At 39.6% G+C, this 17,672-nt stretch overlaps 1 long non-coding RNA gene across 1 annotated transcript in view; it reads right to left on the reverse strand.

The window, feature by feature from the left end:
• Positions 1–16,352, reverse strand: part of LOC120405210 — a 65,432-nt gene extending 49,080 nt beyond the window's left edge. Inside the window, exon 1 of the long non-coding RNA XR_005598440.1 lies at positions 16,213–16,352. This is a non-coding gene — a long non-coding RNA (uncharacterized LOC120405210). The remainder of the gene's footprint in view (positions 1–16,212) is intronic.
• Positions 16,353–17,672: the final 1,320 nt, after the last annotated feature.

Here is a 17,672-nt window from a genome sequence, read left to right on the forward strand (position 1 = left end):
TACAGCACCCCATGATTGCCTTTCTCAGGGCAGATTACATCAGTCACCCCTGTCTCCTGTCTCCCGGCTCTTTTCTCCTTGCAGTTCCTGTCCACCCAGTGCCACATACACTCCCTTGTTCACATTCTGTGATCTTCCCCACATACTCCCTTGTTTACACTCTCTCTGATTGCGTGATGGGATATTACAAAGTTTGGAAGTTCATACAAGTGTTAACTTGAAAAGGTTACAGAGTTTGCAAAGGTTACAAAACTTAAAAGGCTATGTTAACAATAATTGAAGTTACAAAGTCTGCAAAAAGGGTGTAGAACTTAATGATACAAGTTACAGTTCTTACAATCACATTTGAGCAGAGGCTTTACATAACAAGATTTACCTGTGTTCAGTTTCTTACTGTATTAGGCTTAGACGTGCATGTTTTGTTTTATTTTGCTTGGTAACTTACTTTGTTCTGTCTGTTATTACTTGGAACCATTTAATCCTACTCTTTATACTTAATACAATTACTTTTGCTTATTACTTAACCCAGAGTAAATAATTAATTCTTCGGGGAGCAAAGAGCTGTGCATATCTCTCCATCAGTGTTATAGAGGTTGGACAATTTATGAGTTTACAATTTATAAGCTTTACACAGAGTAAAACGCATTCATTTGGGGTTTAGGCTCCCAGAAAGACTGAATACTGGGTGCTGGGAAAATACCAGTTAACTGAGAAACCTCTGGACTAAGTGGATCTTAGTTTTTGTGAACTGCAGGGGGCGTGGCCCAACCTCTTGGTCTGTGCTATAGCCGACTGGAGTGTCTAGCTCAGCAAGTCGGGAGTGGAGGGAAGCCTTCTCTGTCAGGGGGGTTTGTTCTCAGTGGTATCCCAGCACATCTAGAGACAGTTTTGAGGAAGTCTCTATGACCAAACCTGTGTCAGTGGCATAGTCAAGCAGGATCTGTGCACAGCTGATTGCTTTGACACACTGGTAATGATTTTAAGTGAGTTTTAAGTATGGTGGCTGGAGAATAGACAAAGTGGTTACTGGTTTGTTATTTTCTGTTTGTTTATTTTGGGTGAGAGAAATAAGCACAAGAAAGCAGGAAAATGACTACCAGTGAGGCAGCTACAAAACTAGAGTTGGCCAGACTGGAAGCAGAAGAGAAGGCAAAAGACTGCAAGTTTCAAATGAAGCTCAAAGAAGCAGAGGCAGCCAGGGAGGAGGCTGCTCACAAAAGAGCCATGGACGCCCAGAAGTTAGCCCAACAAGCTGCTCAAGAAGAGAGGCAGCAAGCCCTGGAACTCAGGCAGCTGGAGGCTGACGAAAAAAGGCAGGAGAAGGAGAGAGAGACAGAGAGGCAGCTAGCCCTGGAGTTAAAAGACAGAGAAATACAGGCCCAGATTGAGACCTAGAATCATGAACTGACTGTAACGGAGTGGAAGAGACAAAATCCTTCATCAGCTAGCTCAGCTTCCCCAAAAATCCACAAATGGGAGCAGTTATGTCCACAGTATGATGCATCCAGTGATATTGCCGAATATTTCAATCACCTTTCAGAGACTGTGTACTCTCCACGTGATTCCTGAAGATCAAACAATGACCACTTTAGTTGCAAAGTTGACTGGCAGAGATCTGGACATATTCAATAAGATGCCTATTGATGATACTTCAAACTATGGTAAATTTAAGGAACTGGTTTTGAAACAGTTTCAGATTACACCTGTAACCTACACGGTTAAATTAAGGAGTCTTAAGAGGGGATCTGGATTGAGTAATGTGGCTTATGTAAATGAAATGAGAAATTTGTTAGACAAGTGGGTAAGGGGAAAAGGCATTACAAGCTTGGAAGAAATGTGTGATCTGATTACTCAAAAACAGTTCCTGAATATGTTCAATGATGATGTAAAACAGTATTTGTGTGACAAAAAAGTGGATGCAGTGGGGGAATTAGTGGGGTTTGCAGACTCCTTCAAGAAATCACAAGCTGCAATTAAAACATAATCCATTGGCAGAGGGGTAGAGGGTTGGTGGAAAGCAGAATCACCGTTTTACCCCTGGGAAAAAGGAGGCTTGGCATTCACTTCCCCATTCCCCTGTTACTCATCCCAAATCTCTTGTACAAGCAGAGGAGCCCAAAAGAGCTATCATTGTAAGTCCACTGAGCACCTGAGGAATAAATGTGTTTGGCTGAGTGGGAACAGGCAGCAGGTAACACATGAAGCTGCTTCTTCTCAGAACACAGAGGTATCCTAGGCTGCTGCCTCTTTCCACACAGGATTTGTAAAAGTTGCATCTGCACAACCAAGCAGTGAGCATATACATGCTGTTAAACTTACTGACAAAGTGCTCCAAGGATGGAGAGACACTGGTGCAGAAATTTCTGTGGTCAGAAGGGCCCGATCCATGAAAAGGATTTGTTACCAGGGAAAATGGCAGAATTAGAATTGGTGGAAGGTTACAAAGTCCTTGCACCTTTAGATAAGGTACACATAGAATCATAGAATATCAGGGTTGGAAGGGACCTCAGGAGGTCATCTAGTCCAACCCCCTGCTCAAAGCAGGACCAATTCCCAACTAAATCATCCCAACCAGGGCTTTGTCAAGCCTGACCTTAAAAACATCTAAGGAAGGAGATTCCACCACCTCCCTAGGTAACCCATTCCAGTGTTTCACCACTCTCTGAGTAAAAAAGTTTTTCCTAATATCCATCCTAAACCTCTTCCACTGCAACTTGAGACCATTACTCCTTGTTCTGTCATCAGGTACCACTGAGAACATGGGAACTGTTGATTTGCAGGCTGAGCTGACTGCTGCAGCAGTGGCACACAATTTTGCAACATTTCTACTGAGGAATGATTTCTTTGATGTGGCAGAATTTGACCCAGGGTTCGTTAGCAGCAAGAAGGAATCTTGTGCTAAAAGCCCCAGGGGGGAGGCTGAAATCACATGTGCTTCTAGTGGAATAGGAGAGTGTCTCTTTAATTCCTCTGTAGCAGTGGAGAATGCAGCTTTGGGGGCAGGGATGGTGGTAACCACTCCCTGTAACACCAGGTCTCAAGGCAGGTCCCTGCTGGAAGGGCTGAATAGAGCCAACTCCTGTCCTGTGATCATCTCCCTGGGGGAAAAGGGATGTTCCATTTTGTAACAGGGAGGCCTTCCCATCTACTGATTGCCAGGAAGTTGCAGGTCAGCAGAGGACAGGGCCTGCCCTGGGGTGCACAGAGACATGTATCCTGGAGATGGAAGTTGGGGTCCTGATGACCGCTGTGGTGGAAACAGACCTGAAGGGCTCTGTAGCTGGAAGCAGGCCCACCCTGAGTGAAAGGAGGGGATTTTGCTGATCAGTGAAGGGTCTGTCATAGCTGGTAGCTGTGAGCCCACCGGTGGATATGGGTCACCTTTCCTTTCAGGGGACACAGTAATGTCAGCCTCAGAGAGGAGCCCAGAGAGGGAAGTCCAGACAGAAGGTAAGGATTGTATAGAGAGCCTGGGTGCCTAGATTGCAGGTGAAGATTCTGCTGGGCAGCAGAGCACCTAAAGTTAGTTGTTGCAGTGCTGCGCCCAAGTTCTCTTTGTGGATTTAAACAAAGATCACACAAAATCTGTGGCAGAGTTGGGGATAAAAGTAACATTTCTCAATCTAGCGTCCTAATCACAAAACAACTCTTCATCCCCAAATGATCCTTCAAGTGTTTTAGTCTATTAGTTGAATGCTATTATATGATTTTAAACAGTTTTTATTGCAAAATAAAGACTATTCTGATGAAGACAATGTGTCTTCTAGCTTTTTTTACTATAAATCTATGACTTTTGCCTTTTTTCTTATCAGCTTGTAATATTTTGGTATAATTTGAGGCCAATATGTAAAATTAATTGCTCATTATTAATAGTTTATATGTCATAGAAATGTGCAATATGTTTCAAAGAAAGGGGATGTTAGTCAGTTCCTCAGAGTTATCCTATACTCTGTGATTTTTTTAAAGTAAATTTTACATATATAAGTTGCTGAATTTATAGACCTGGAGAATGTAATCCTTTCTTTTAAGTAGGTACAGAACAAAAAGTGGCAATACATGACAGTCCACATTAGCACTCATCACTGTGTCTCCAACCTATGCTGGAGGAACAATACCAAGGGATGAGAGAATGGAAGACTGTGAGTGAGAAAAGCCACTTTGAAGAAAGCCTGTGCCTTGCTAGATTGTTTTTAGTCACTAGAAAGATTTTTTTTCACTTTTATTTGTAATTATTTCAATCTCTATTTTTCATATCTGATCTCACTTAAAATCCTATTTTTAATTCATAAACTTCTTTTACTTTTCATTTCATTTATTTCACAGCATACTGTGGTTGAATTAAAGTGTTAGTTAACTACAGTTAAAGTGGTAAGCTGTACATTTTGTGTCTTTAGAGGGACAAACAAACATTATTTCCCTGACTGGTCCAGGAAGGCCTGGAAACTTCAGGGCAGATGCTTAGGGAAATCTGGGACTGGTACTGTGTCGGGATCATTTTACAAGTTGTAACAAAGATTGGTGGAAGCTAGAGTGGGGCTGGAGACAGGTTGTTGGGGTCAGAGCTGCTGAACCAGAGCTGGCTGCATAGCACACAGACACTCAAGGTGTGATCTGCATGCTTGTTGCTGATTGTGATGGTCCCAGGCTAAGAGCTACAGTAGTAAAGCATTGTGAAGAGTTACAGGGTAAGAGGTAACAGCCCCTCTTTTCGATTGACTGCATCCCGAAGTGTGACAACAAGCAGGGCAGAATAGCTGGAGAGGGACAGGATTAATGTTAATAAAAATGGCAGAAGGCCTGTGATTAAGGCACTAGAGTGGGGCTCAGGAGATCTGGATTTAGTTTCTGGCTCTGCCACAGATTTCCTGTTAGCTCTTGGACAAGTTACTTAAATGATCTGATCTCCAGAAGTGCATCTATATATCCCATTAAAGTGAATGAGAGCTGCAGATGCTCAAAATTAGGCCATTAGTCTCTCTATGCCTTGGTTTTCCTATGTGAATTTGGCCAAGACATATAATCCCTCTTGGGCAGATTTTGATATCTTTCTTTATGTTGAACAATTCTTTAGAACACAAATATCCCCACTGAAGTCAGTGGGGCAATGTGTGGAGTATGGTGTTACTAATTGGAGTATAGGCATGAGATTCTTGCCCTCTACATCTCAGCTGTAGAATGGAGATAGTCTATTTGTTTGTATATCTTTTGTATAGAGACTGTAAATTCTTTGGGGCAAGAACTATCTCTAACTTTATGTTTGCACTGTGCTTAGAACAAAAGGATCTCAAACTCAGTTGGACGTTTTCTGTCCTCTTTGAATACTTACAATAATAATAATTAATAATAAATTAGTTAATAATTTTGGTTGAAAGAAATCAATTTCAGGATAAAACAAAATCTGACTGTTTTTGTAATGTAATGTACATCAGAGTACATTAAACCATATTAACAGGATAGCCAAATTCTTACTTTATGTTTAAAAGATTTGTTTCTGATTGCTGTTGAGGAACTGGAAATAATTCATGTTAGCAATGAAATACATTCAAAGAGAAGTAAATGTATGCCCAATGTCATGTTTGCCACCTAGCAATGAACACAGCAAGAATATTAATAAAGAAAATACAAAGCCGGTATAGCTAAAATAAGAATTTGGCCTATCAAAACAAAATCATGTCCAATATAGCCCTTTGGCAGGAAATTTCATTATTCTTCGTCACATGAAGTAACAGTGTGAGGTATGTTATTCCATTTGCTTGGCAGTGGGAATTTATAGAAGTTGTTTACTGGAGAACAATATAATCTATGGAAATAAGCCGAAGGTCCATACAACGTGATCATTCCCCATGTGTAATGGAAAATGGTTGCAAGAATTAATAGAAGTACATAAACTCTTTTGAAAGGGTGGCACTAATGTTAGCCAGAGTTGTTTAGGAAACCCATTAGAGAGAATAAGAGGAACAAACGGGAATACGTAAGAAGTGAAATTTGGAGCATTTTTTGTTCATAATATTGTTTACACCACGGAATCTGAAATGGCTAATAACTATATGGAAACCTATGGGAAATGGAATATATGTAAGTGAATGAGCTTTTAATAAGCCAGATGATTGTAATTCCCCTCCAAATAATGGTCTCCACATTATATAAATGACATTTGACAAATTGGAGAGCATTCAAATAAGGCCAACTAGAAGAACACAATAATTAGATGGCCTGGAATGGGAGACCAGGGGAGCTTAATTTAGACTGTCTGAAAAGCAAAGAAATATAGCAAGATACTGAGCTACATCTGAAAAATGCTGAGCACAGTGAAATCAACAAGAACTCAGTGAAGTCAAGAGGAGCTGGTGTGTCTGAGGTGACTTATTCCATATCTTTCTGAATCTGTCACCCAGCAGAAAGGGGAAACAATATAATTGTGCAAAATAGCTTTTATTTTTCCCCACACACTTTGGGAATAACACAAAGTAAAAATATAAGTTAAATGTTCCGTATCTCAAAGATGACCAGAGAGTTTCCCAATAAATTCCTTCAGTTATATCTATTTAACATCTATTCACTAAAGGTTTTCTAAACTTCTTGCCCAGACATCTAATACTCAATCTAATGTATAAACATGCTGAATTGAGCTGATCTGGAATTTTACTAGTTAATGCTTTTTTGTAAGAAAATGTCAATTTGTCAAAATTGAAACTTTTTGTAGAAACATGTTTCTTGAGATGAAACCTTCATCAAGAAGGTTTCTGAGGTCTAGGATGGAATGTATGCTCAATCAAAGAACAAGTACTGATGCTGCTTAGGGTACTTATGTGAACTATAGGAGACTCAAGTTCAAGTCCCTACTTTACATACTTCTTTCTCACCCAATGAATATTTAATAATTCTCTGCTACGAATCAGACAGAGCACATATTGTAACTTTGGTCTCCCACATCCCAGATTAGTGCCATTGCTATTGGCTTATCTATCTTTTTTTTCAGTTGTTTTGAAAAATCTCAATTTCATTCTGATGTGGAACAAAACCAAATCTCAAAACTCAGACATTTTTCACAGACCAGAATTTTTCTTTTCCAACCAGCCCTAGCTCTCTGAATTATCACCAGAGCTGGGTTAAGAGAGACAGTTCTTCTGGGGCCATTCAGCCCCACTTGGCTGGTCAGGAGCACGTTGTACAGATGACAGCCCTGCAGGTTTCCCCATGTCCTGCTTCCTGTTATTGTTCTATGAACATAATGCTAAGAGGGTAATTTAGTCTTAATGGCCCATTTAGTCTATAACCTCTCTTTTGAGGCAGCCAGTGACCAGAGCTAACAATTAAAATAGTGTCATTTGTGATAAAGATGCAAAATAACAAATGGTAGGAAAAAAATGCAAAATCCTCAACCACTGTAGGAAAGAAATGAAAACTTTCTTTTTACACCAGGCTGATGCAATAGATCACACTCTAGTGCATTTTGCTCAGTGTCAGGGCTCCAAAAAATAAAAATGAATTCATGTTAATTTTGAGCCTCCAGGTTCTCACTTATGGGGTACTACAATCACCAGTGATTAATTCAGAAGCTTGGCAGTACTTTGCCTGCAACTGTGCCAAAGGGAGTTTTACTCTGGCACAGAGACTAATCTCAGATAAAAAAGCTGTGAGGAAAAGTCACAGAGAGAAGGCAATATTCAGTATTTGCCGTTCAGGGTCATATTTCTTAGTCCCCATCATTGTCCTATAGCATCTGAGCATGAAGAAAAACAGGTGTATCTACAATGACATTCTTATACAGTAACATAATAGCAATTAATTTTACTGTAGTTGGAAGAAAGAAAAAGCTCTACTTCTTTATAATACACCATCTCTGTAAATCAAAAAATTATACCTTGGGTTAGATACCAAGCCTGTGTAAATTGACATAACTTATGGAACTACCCACAATATACTCCTGTTTAGAATCTAACCCCTTCTTTTCTAGGTAGTACTTAAGGAATGTAAGCATTACACATAAAGTGCTTCTTACCCACAGGAAAACAGAGTTTGAGCTGCTTGTTTTGCATTCATTCCATTTTGAAAATGATTTCTAGAGTTGTTTCCACAGGTAAGAAAGTGGCAGTGGCATGGCAGGGAAGTTTGTGAATTCTGTTGCATTCTGGAAAGCAGGTAAATTAATTGTTTTCTACAGCATTTTAAATAGATTGGGTGTGTGGTTTTGTTTATTACAGAGATGCAGTTGTGGGTTCCTCCTGCCCCCTGTAGCTCTTTGGGAAGATAGTTCAAAGCTATAAATTTCTTCAAGGGAGGAACATAGAAAAATGAAAGAATTAAAAAAATCCTCACTCCCACAGAGTGGTAGGAAAGAGGTATGTGTGAGGACTCCTTCTTTGAATCACATGGTGCACAGCTAATTCAGTAAGCCTATTATTTACTGCAGCATAAGAGAAGTAATAAGGTTCATTTCCATATGTAATTTTGAAATTTGACAACTCACTCACTTCTTTTTTGTCTTTTAAAAAAACTGCATGAAATCCCCTTGAATCACTCAACATTATATATCTCTCAATACAGAGGCCACTTTTGAATTATCTACAGCTGAAGATCATGCTGTTCATTCAGTAAGGAAGACATGGTTTATGAGCTGACACCCAAGTCTCCTGGTAAATTTGGAACCTGTGGGTAGGGCTCCAGCTGGTACTTATGCCCTAAACCCGGGAACACATATAGTCTAATTTGCACTATCCCATTTACTTTTAGTGGACTGTCTCTGCAGGGGAGTTTAGAAATGTAATGAAACAGCCCATACATAAAAAATGTCAGTAGAACAGGGTTGGGTACATTGAAGATTTAAACAATAAATATGCCTTTTCTTATCAATTAGTAACTTTTGACACTTACGATATTGGATCAAATGTTTTAACATAAAACTAGAAATTAAAGTGTTTCCATAGTTACTGCGAATGGTCATAAATTTGTCCCTTTCAGATTAACTAACATTCCAAGCTTAGCCATAATTTCTAACGAAAAGTCCCAGTGGCCCAATATACCGCTTCATATCTTTTATGTCTTTCCTTAATGGTGCTTAGTGACTGAAAATCATTTTTGAGGAAACGGTTGCTTTATATTTATGTATAAAATTGGGGTAAAAGGGATTAGAGCCAATTTTTCTTCCAGTGATTAATGGAATCAAAACTAATATTTCAATTTTCATAATTCAGTGCATATGGACTGCTTTTGGAATACTACTACTAAAGTTTTAACAGGTGGTAATCGTGGTATTGCTAGTGATTATTATGTTAAAGAAATTCTGGGCCTGATTCTCCAATGCCCATTGGATTCCCATTGTCCATTTATACCCACAAAGAATTTGGCCTAAAGAGGTTTTTTTCCCTAATATATTTATCACAGCAGTGGTTTTTTTTAAATGACAAGCCTTATAAATTCATGGATAAGGTATATTTACCACTGAAAATTTGTCACTGTGTCATTTTACATGATTATTTACTACCTACATATCAACTTTGACGTGTATGGTATTTTATAAACCAAATAAAGATGGAGTCCTTGTTCCAAAGGGTTTACAGTCCTTGGTCTTGATATTGCAATGAGGTGAATTCAGAGGAAAAATAATTAGGCCCACAAGGAGTCCCACTGAAGTCAATCTCATTGGAGGATCTGGGCCTCAGAGTACTACAGCTGAAAGAGATGGCATCACATGGAGAGGTTTTGAGCTGGTAAGCGGTAGAAAAATTCCAGCCAAAACTTTTTTAGGTGAAAAATTTAGATTTGGTGACACCAAAATGTTTCACCAATTTATGTATCTTTTGTTCAGCTGTTTGTTTATATATATTTTTAAAAGTCCAAAAAGTGTTTTTTTAATTCAAAACAATTTTTATTAGTAATTTCCTTCAATTTTAAAAATGCTCAAAGTCAAAATGAAACTTTTTTGGGGGTTGAACAAAACATTTTATGTAACCTGAAATTAATTGTGCAAGGCATTTTGTTTACTTTTGATTCACTGAAAAATTAGAGATTTTTTTTTTCAGGTCAACCTGAAACAATTTTTTGTTCTATTTTTTTTAAAATTGACAGCAATCTGAAAAATCAGTTATTCACACAGGTCTTGTAGGAGGACAAGAAAAATATGTTGGTTTGGAGAGTAATACATGGATCTCTTATTCTAAGTATATGGGGGGGATTTTCCTACACCCCACCCCAAATTCTCCCATTCCCCTCCCCCACCAGTGGGCAAAACACATTGTGGTTACTGCAGATACCTGGGATGTTGAATTTTAGACAGAGGCCACAAAAATGGCTGGCTTAAATGTCGTTTGATTTTTGTAAACATGTTTGAAAGTTATTCAAGAGAACACATTTAGAGGACTTTGAATTATGAGGCTTACGAGTGACTTTCACACTGTTCTGTACAAAACAAACAAATATATCAGATTTAAAGGGGCACTGTCAAGATAAGAATCATGTAATGTATCACAGTTGCTTTTCCTCTCAAGTGATAGCCAGGGCTTTAACAACTGTAGAGTTACTAAAACAACAAGGAGTCTGGTGGCACCTTAAAGACTAACAGATTTATTTGGGCATAAGCTTTCGTGGGTAAAAAAACTCACTTCTCACTTTTTTTACCTACAAAAGCTTATGACTAACACGGCTACCTCCTGATACTTGTAGAGTTACTACAAGACTGAGGTGCATTGTCAAAGCTGTGTGAGTGCCCAGACCTGGAATAGCAGGGCACCTGCAACTTAGAATTCTGGTGTCTTGGCAGAATTTTTTGTAGGGAGCTGATATAGCCTCTATCTGTGTATTTGTCTGACTCCCATCAAAGTGCCTCTAAACACAGCTCCTTGGACATTATGACCATCCTACCTGAAGGTGATTGAGTCTTATGCATGATTCAAGTCAGTGCTATATGTACCTTGTTTACATTAATATGAAATTCACACTGAAGCAAAAAAGCAAACCATATAGTATGTAAATGGCAACAATCAGCCTCTCCATCTCTCAGTTGCTGTCTTCTTAATAAATGTGGAACATATCATAAAAAAATAAATGGCATTTAAGATAAGAATCTTCTCCAAAACCCAGAAGGCCAGATTAAGCCTGTGTAGCTGCATTGACTTGAGAGGAATGACACCGCTCTCCACCAGCTGAGGATGTGGCTTTCCGTTAGTTTGTTCTTCATGGTCAGTGATGGGAATCACAGAAAATTCTCCATTTTCCTGCAAAAGTGTGAGTAACAGTCACAAAGATTTTTATGTTGTTTGGAAAATTTATGTTGTTTGGTAATTTCCAGACTCAGGAAATTAATTTTATTTCTAATTAGGCAGAAATGAATGCTGAAATTCAATGAACCCAAGCAGTAACTGTGGGGGGAGAGTGAGTTACCTTTCTCTATTAGACTATAATAATGTTATATACTATATAAACAGGCCATCATGACCTTTAGAGCCACTTCAGAATCCAATAAATGACATTAGCCTTGGCTCTGTCAGCAGCATAGATTTTTATCAGGATATTGCTGTTTACTGCCACTGTACTGGGCTTTCAAGTCTTTTTCTGCCATTTTTGTCTGACCTCAAATGTTCTAAAGCTTATTTACACATCACATTTTAAGCAGTTGTTAAGTGAAAGAACTACAGCATTCACTGGTCTTGTACCACTAAACTTATCCAGCTTACATGGTTTTTCATTGTTTGTCTTATATCTAGTCTGAGTCTACTTAAGTGTAGAACTGAGTGAATGATTTGTCTTTTTGATTTGGTGACTCGGGGACTGAGAGGACCCTTAGATTCCATGACTGGCTATTAGAGGGACAATTATATAGTGGCAAGAGCAGGAGACTGGAAGTTAGGATGGCTGAAATATATTTTTGGCTCTGGCCCTGACTCTTTAAGTAGCCTAAACCAATTGCTTCGCCTCTCTATAAAATGACCACTGTAACACTTACCTCAAAGAGTTCTCTGCAGAACTGGATAGGGATGATTTTTTTTCCACACTACATTTTTGATTAAGATGATTTATTATTATTATTTTTGCTTTAGTAGAAAGTTTTCTATGATTTTTCCCCAAAATTTTTGCTGAAAAAAAAAAGATTGTAAATGAAAAAAAAAGGGGGGGGGGGAGGTTTCCAAGCAAACAATGGACATATTTTGAAAAAAAAAATCTGTTTATCAAAAGCCTGGGGGGAGGGGAGGATAAATGCTATGAAGTACAATTTTTGACTAGCTCTCATTCCCTGTAGTCTTTGAGATACCTTCCCATTATAGGCAGCCTAAGAGAAAATGAAAAAAAAATCTTAAGTTATGGCACAGGTGAATGTGACCATATTGCTACCCTGACTACAGAAAGAATAAAGCTACCGGCCAAGCAACTGATTAGATTCTCGCTACTCAAATTTCCATAAAGCTGGCATCACTTTCACTTATACTGTACAAATATAACAAAAACAAACAACCAAACTTCAGTGATATTGTTTAACATTTTGGAAAAAAGACATGAGAAATCTTCATGAGTTTACATCTGGAGGGATGACTACTCTTATCAAAGGAAAAGTAAGTACACAACCAAATGAGGCAGTCAGTATCACATTATAAAAATACCTCAGATTGGGAGCATTACAAAGAACCTGCCTCTGCTACTACAGAGTTAAAACAATTCACCAAGCATTAGAGTAAAGCTGCCATTTTTTCATTTACTAATTGGTTTTATCTTCCATGGCTGTGCATTCCTGTTCCATTCCTTCTGTTTATTATTTATGGAAAACTTTTGATCTATCTCTGATTGCTGGCCACTGCACTTGCAGTCTCCTGTGTTCCATACTGAAATTAGATGATCAGTGAAACTTTAAATCACAAAAAAAAACAAAAAACCCCAAACCCCCCAAACAAACAAAACCCCACAACAACAACAACAAACAGAGGTTCAAAGGAAAAGAGCCTTATGTATTTCTGCATCTGAATCTGGGTCGAGGTCCTCACAGTTGGGATGGATGTCAGTGCATGACAGCTAGTGGTAGATTTAGGGCAGATCCATTGATGAAGGGGTTTCTAGGTAGTAGCATTTGCACTCTGCACCAGTGGCAGTTATTTCCATGTGATGGTGGTTCAGTGGCATATGTGAAAAGAATGTGATCTTGGTCCAGTCTCTACTGGACAAGTGTACGCACAGGGTGACCACTAGCCCTTATTTTAAGGCACAACCCTTATTAGGATCCTAGTGCCCAGGGTCCAATAAGGAGATACCGAGAAACATTTGATCAGAGATTGTTTATAAACAATGAACATGCAAAGGATCATACAGTGTTATATATAATTAAAGTGTGTGTAAGAGAGATAGTGTGAGTGTGTTTTGTGTTGGTGGGATGGACAAAATATTGTGAGGTGATGTCCCATACAAGTGACTGGTGTATCCTTGAAATCTTATTGCTCACCCTGTATGTTCACCAGATAGGAATCCTATTTGGCATTCTCAACAGTGAGAACAAAGACTGAATTGTGCCACTGAAGCCAAACTACCATTCAGGTAGACCCTCCAGCTCTGGAAAAGTAGGCATTGTTGTTGACTGTACTGTATCTCTTCTGGGGATACATAAAAAAGTCAGCTTCCAGGGCTATTGAAATGCTACACTCACCAGCACAAGTGAATGGTATTTTTCATGTCCTTAAAGTTAAGCACCTGCTTAAGTGCTTTGCCTAATAGAGGTGATGTTAGTTACTTGGTCAGTTTTCTAAAGGAAAATAAATAGTCAATTAATTTAAAATATTTAAACATAGCACTTATGGCATTTATCTGCAAATAGCTTTTAACTAGTGTGTGTGTGTTACTTATAAAAAAACTATGTTGAAATAATGCTAAGATCCCAAAACCAAGCATTCAAAAATTAGGAAATGTCAGAATTAAGATTATTCTGAGTATGCGTTTGTTTAAAAACTGTTTAACCTCCTGGAATAAAATAAATATATTATTTCTATTAGGGTATTACTTAAAAATGCTACTAACTTAATGTTGAACATTGTTTTTTTACATACCGTATTGTATTAATGACATTCTAAAATGCTTGATTGGAAATCTCTACAGTGGTTAAACGTGTTTAAAATCTAAGGCTATATAATATGGTTATTATGTTAACAAAAAGTAGGAGGTGGTTTTGATCTTGAATATTTTGCTATATGCAAAGTAAGGTGGCTTTAATTAGGAATGTTCAGCCTTTTGTAAGGATATCTAGTACTTTTAAATCTAGTTAAGTTTTTTTCATATAAATATCTACTGTAACTTAGCATAGCATGATTAAGCATACAGCACTATCAGTTTTGTTTGCAAACTTACTTAAGTTACTGTTAAAGGCGGTTGGGGTTTAGCAGGTGTACTGCCCAAATAAATGTGCTCGTCTCTAAGGTGCCACAAGGACTCCTTGTTGTTTTTGTTGATACAGACTAACACGGCTACCACTCTGAAACCTGCAGGTCACAGCTGATGTACATGAACAAAGCGTGTGTGGGGGGGGGAGTAAGGGAATCCCTTTCCCTGTACTTGTCAATATCTATGCCTTGCACAAAGCAGTGCTAATTATCCTTAATTATCCTTTTCTAACTCTACCTTCAAAAATTGTTAAAGCCCCCATGCAATGAAGAAACACCAAAAATAATACCCGAAAATAATAAAGCACAATATAAAACATAATTTATCTGTGAAAGCACAATAGGGGGAAAATCAATTCTACTGTGTGTCCGTTAGCCAAATGGCCTTTGCAGAGTCTTTAGTTTCAATGGGAGTTTACAAATGCTAAAGAAATACAGCTGGACCAACTTATGGTCCAGTCAAAGGTATTGACCTAGGGGTTACGGTGGACAAAAAGCTGAATATGAGTCAACAGTGTGCCCTTGTTGCCAAGAAGGCTAATGGCATTTTGGGTTGTATAAGTAGGGGCATTTCCAGCAGATCGAGGGATGTGATCATTCCCCTCTATTCAGCACTGGTGAGGCCTCATTTGGAGTACTGTGTCCAGTTTTGGGCCCCACACTACAAGAAGGATGTGGATAAATTGGAGAGAGTCCAGCGGAGGGCAACAAAAATGATTAGGGGGCTGGAGCACATGACTGATGAAGAGAGGCTGAGGGAACTGGGATTGTTTAGTCTGCAGAAGAGAAGAATGAGGGCGGATTTGATAGCTGCTTTCAACTACCTGAAAGGGGGTTCCAAAGAGGATGGATCTAGACTGTTCTCAGTGGTAGAAGATGACAGAACAAGGAGTAATGGTCTCAAGTTGCAGAGGGGGAGGTTTAGGTTGGACATTAGGAAAAACTTTTTCACTAGTAGGGTGGTGAAGCACTGGAATGGGTTACCTAGGGAGGTGGTGGAATCTCCTTCCTTAGAGGTTTTCAAGGTCAGGCTTGACCAAGCCCTGGCTGGGATGATTTAGTTGGGTTTGGTCCTGCTTTGAGCAGGGGGTTGGACTAGATGACTTCCTGAGGTCCCTTCCAACGCTGAGTTTCTATGATTCTATGATTACCTCACTCAGGGCCGGCTCTAACCTTTTTGCCTCGCCAAGCAAAAAAAAAAAAAGCGCCGCCCGCTGAACCAAAAACAACAACAACAAAAAAACCCAGCGCCGCCCGGCCAAACCAAAAACAACCCCCCCCGAGCGCCGCCCCACCGAACCAAAAAGAAAATCAACTCCCCCCCAGAGCGCCGCCCCGCTGAACCAAAAACAACAACAACAACAAAAAACCTCAGTGCCTCCCTGCCAAACCAAAAACAACTCCCCCAAGCGCAGCCCCACCGAACCAACAAGAAAATCAACACCCCCCGCTCTCCCCGGAGTGCCACCCCGCTGAACCAAAAACAACAACAACAACAAAACCCAGCGCCACCCTGCCGAACCAAGATTGGCTGCCCCTTATAAGGTGCCGCCCCACGCACGTGCTTGGTTGGCTGGTGCCTGGAACCAGCCCTGACCTCACTCACCTTATCTTTCTAATGTCCTGGGACCAACATGGCTACAACACTACATACACAGAAATACAGTGATTACATTATGTCACAACACAGCAACGGGGTGGAGAGGTTACTGCTGGAAGATACCAATATCCAGTTCAATTGCAATCAACATTTTGACTCAATGGTTTTCTTTGTGTCTGAAAGAGAAGCCTCGGAAAATCCCTTATGGTATCCCATTAAGGTAAGAGGAAATACAAGAAACATAGTCAAAAGATGCCTGACCTTTTTATAGACGTCTTGTTGAAATGGTTACCATTTTGCACTTCTATGATCACGAATTGCAGCAGTGCTGGGTAAGATAGAACAAAGTGGCTACTCTGCATGTAAAATAGTCCTCAAAGTGCCTCTTTTTGAACCCTCCCCCCCACCTTTCTCCCACTAACCCACTCCTCCAATCTCCCACTTGTTGTCTCCATGGTAACAGCAGAACTGAGATTCTGTTGAAGTATGTTTTGAAAGCTGCCTTTACTCTGGGAAGTTAGCATTTGACAATTCTGTCCATTTTCCTGGTTCTGTCAAACCCAACTAGTTTCTGTAGGCAGGCGAAGTCACCTGTAGAATTTCATTGTAACTGAAAGTCTGTTCAGCTATTAAACACACTCCAAAGAGCAGCTTTCCTTACGCTTTGCTGCTTCTTTTGATTGCAAATGGTTTCTGATGACAGGAGTTGAAAAGCTTTGTATCAGTGGAACATTGTGCGAAAGGATTAAGTATATACAGGTTTGTTTGCACAGGGGGTTAGCAACTTAGCAAAAACAAGCAAGGCAAAGACAGCACTGTGTACTGCCTAAGAAAATACATATATGTCCAGATCTCTGATGTGCACTCTGATCCCATTAACTTCAGTGAGGTTACACAAAGGCTACGCCACTGGTGGATTTAACCCATGTGCAGCATATATATGTGGGGCCCAAATTCAGTGCTAAGGGAAGCCGACACGTTGATTTCACAGGCATAAGTTGGCCTTAAGCTGCTCTTATGCTGGAAGAATTTCCCTGCAGGCCTTAAGCCCACTCTCTGGCCCCTTTCACCGCATGAGGAGCATAAAAGGAACACAGAATGAGCCAGAAACTGGACATTTGTTGTGTTTACATTCTGGGTCTTGATCTGTGAGGTGCTAAGAATCCCAGGTGCTCATTCACTTTGATGAGACAGAGGGTCTTCTGTACCTCTTATTTGGTGCTCACCACCCTGATGAATCAGGAAGTATAAGTTCCTTGTGAGGGAAGGTTTCTTATTGTTGGATCGCGTTTAGAATCCTCCATGGAATGTGTCTGGAGGCAGAGTTCCATTAGGCAGTCTGCATTGACTGTATACATTCTTTAAGTACTAACAGGCACAATGTTTTTCTTTTTCCTCTGTGTTCAGTATTGTCCAACAACATCTCACATCCCCTCGTTGGACCTTCTGCATTTTGTTTCAATAATCACGACTATCATTTGGGTTTTGTTCAGCTGAATCTTATAGTCTTTCTAGCTTTCTCCCTTTCAAAGGAGAGGAAAAACTCCATTACCCCCTAGAGATGGGCCCAGACCAAAAACATATATACCTGCACATCTAAACTTGTGCAGGTATATATGTTTTTGGTCTGGGCCCATCTGAATCCATATCTGAATGTGGTGGGCTGGGCCTGTCTCTGCAATAAGCTGAACCAACCCCCTGGATATGATCACTCCTAGTGC

Source organism: Mauremys reevesii, linkage group 4 (genome assembly GCF_016161935.1).
Source record: "Mauremys reevesii isolate NIE-2019 linkage group 4, ASM1616193v1, whole genome shotgun sequence".
NCBI classification, from domain to species: Eukaryota; Metazoa; Chordata; order Testudines; family Geoemydidae; genus Mauremys; species Mauremys reevesii.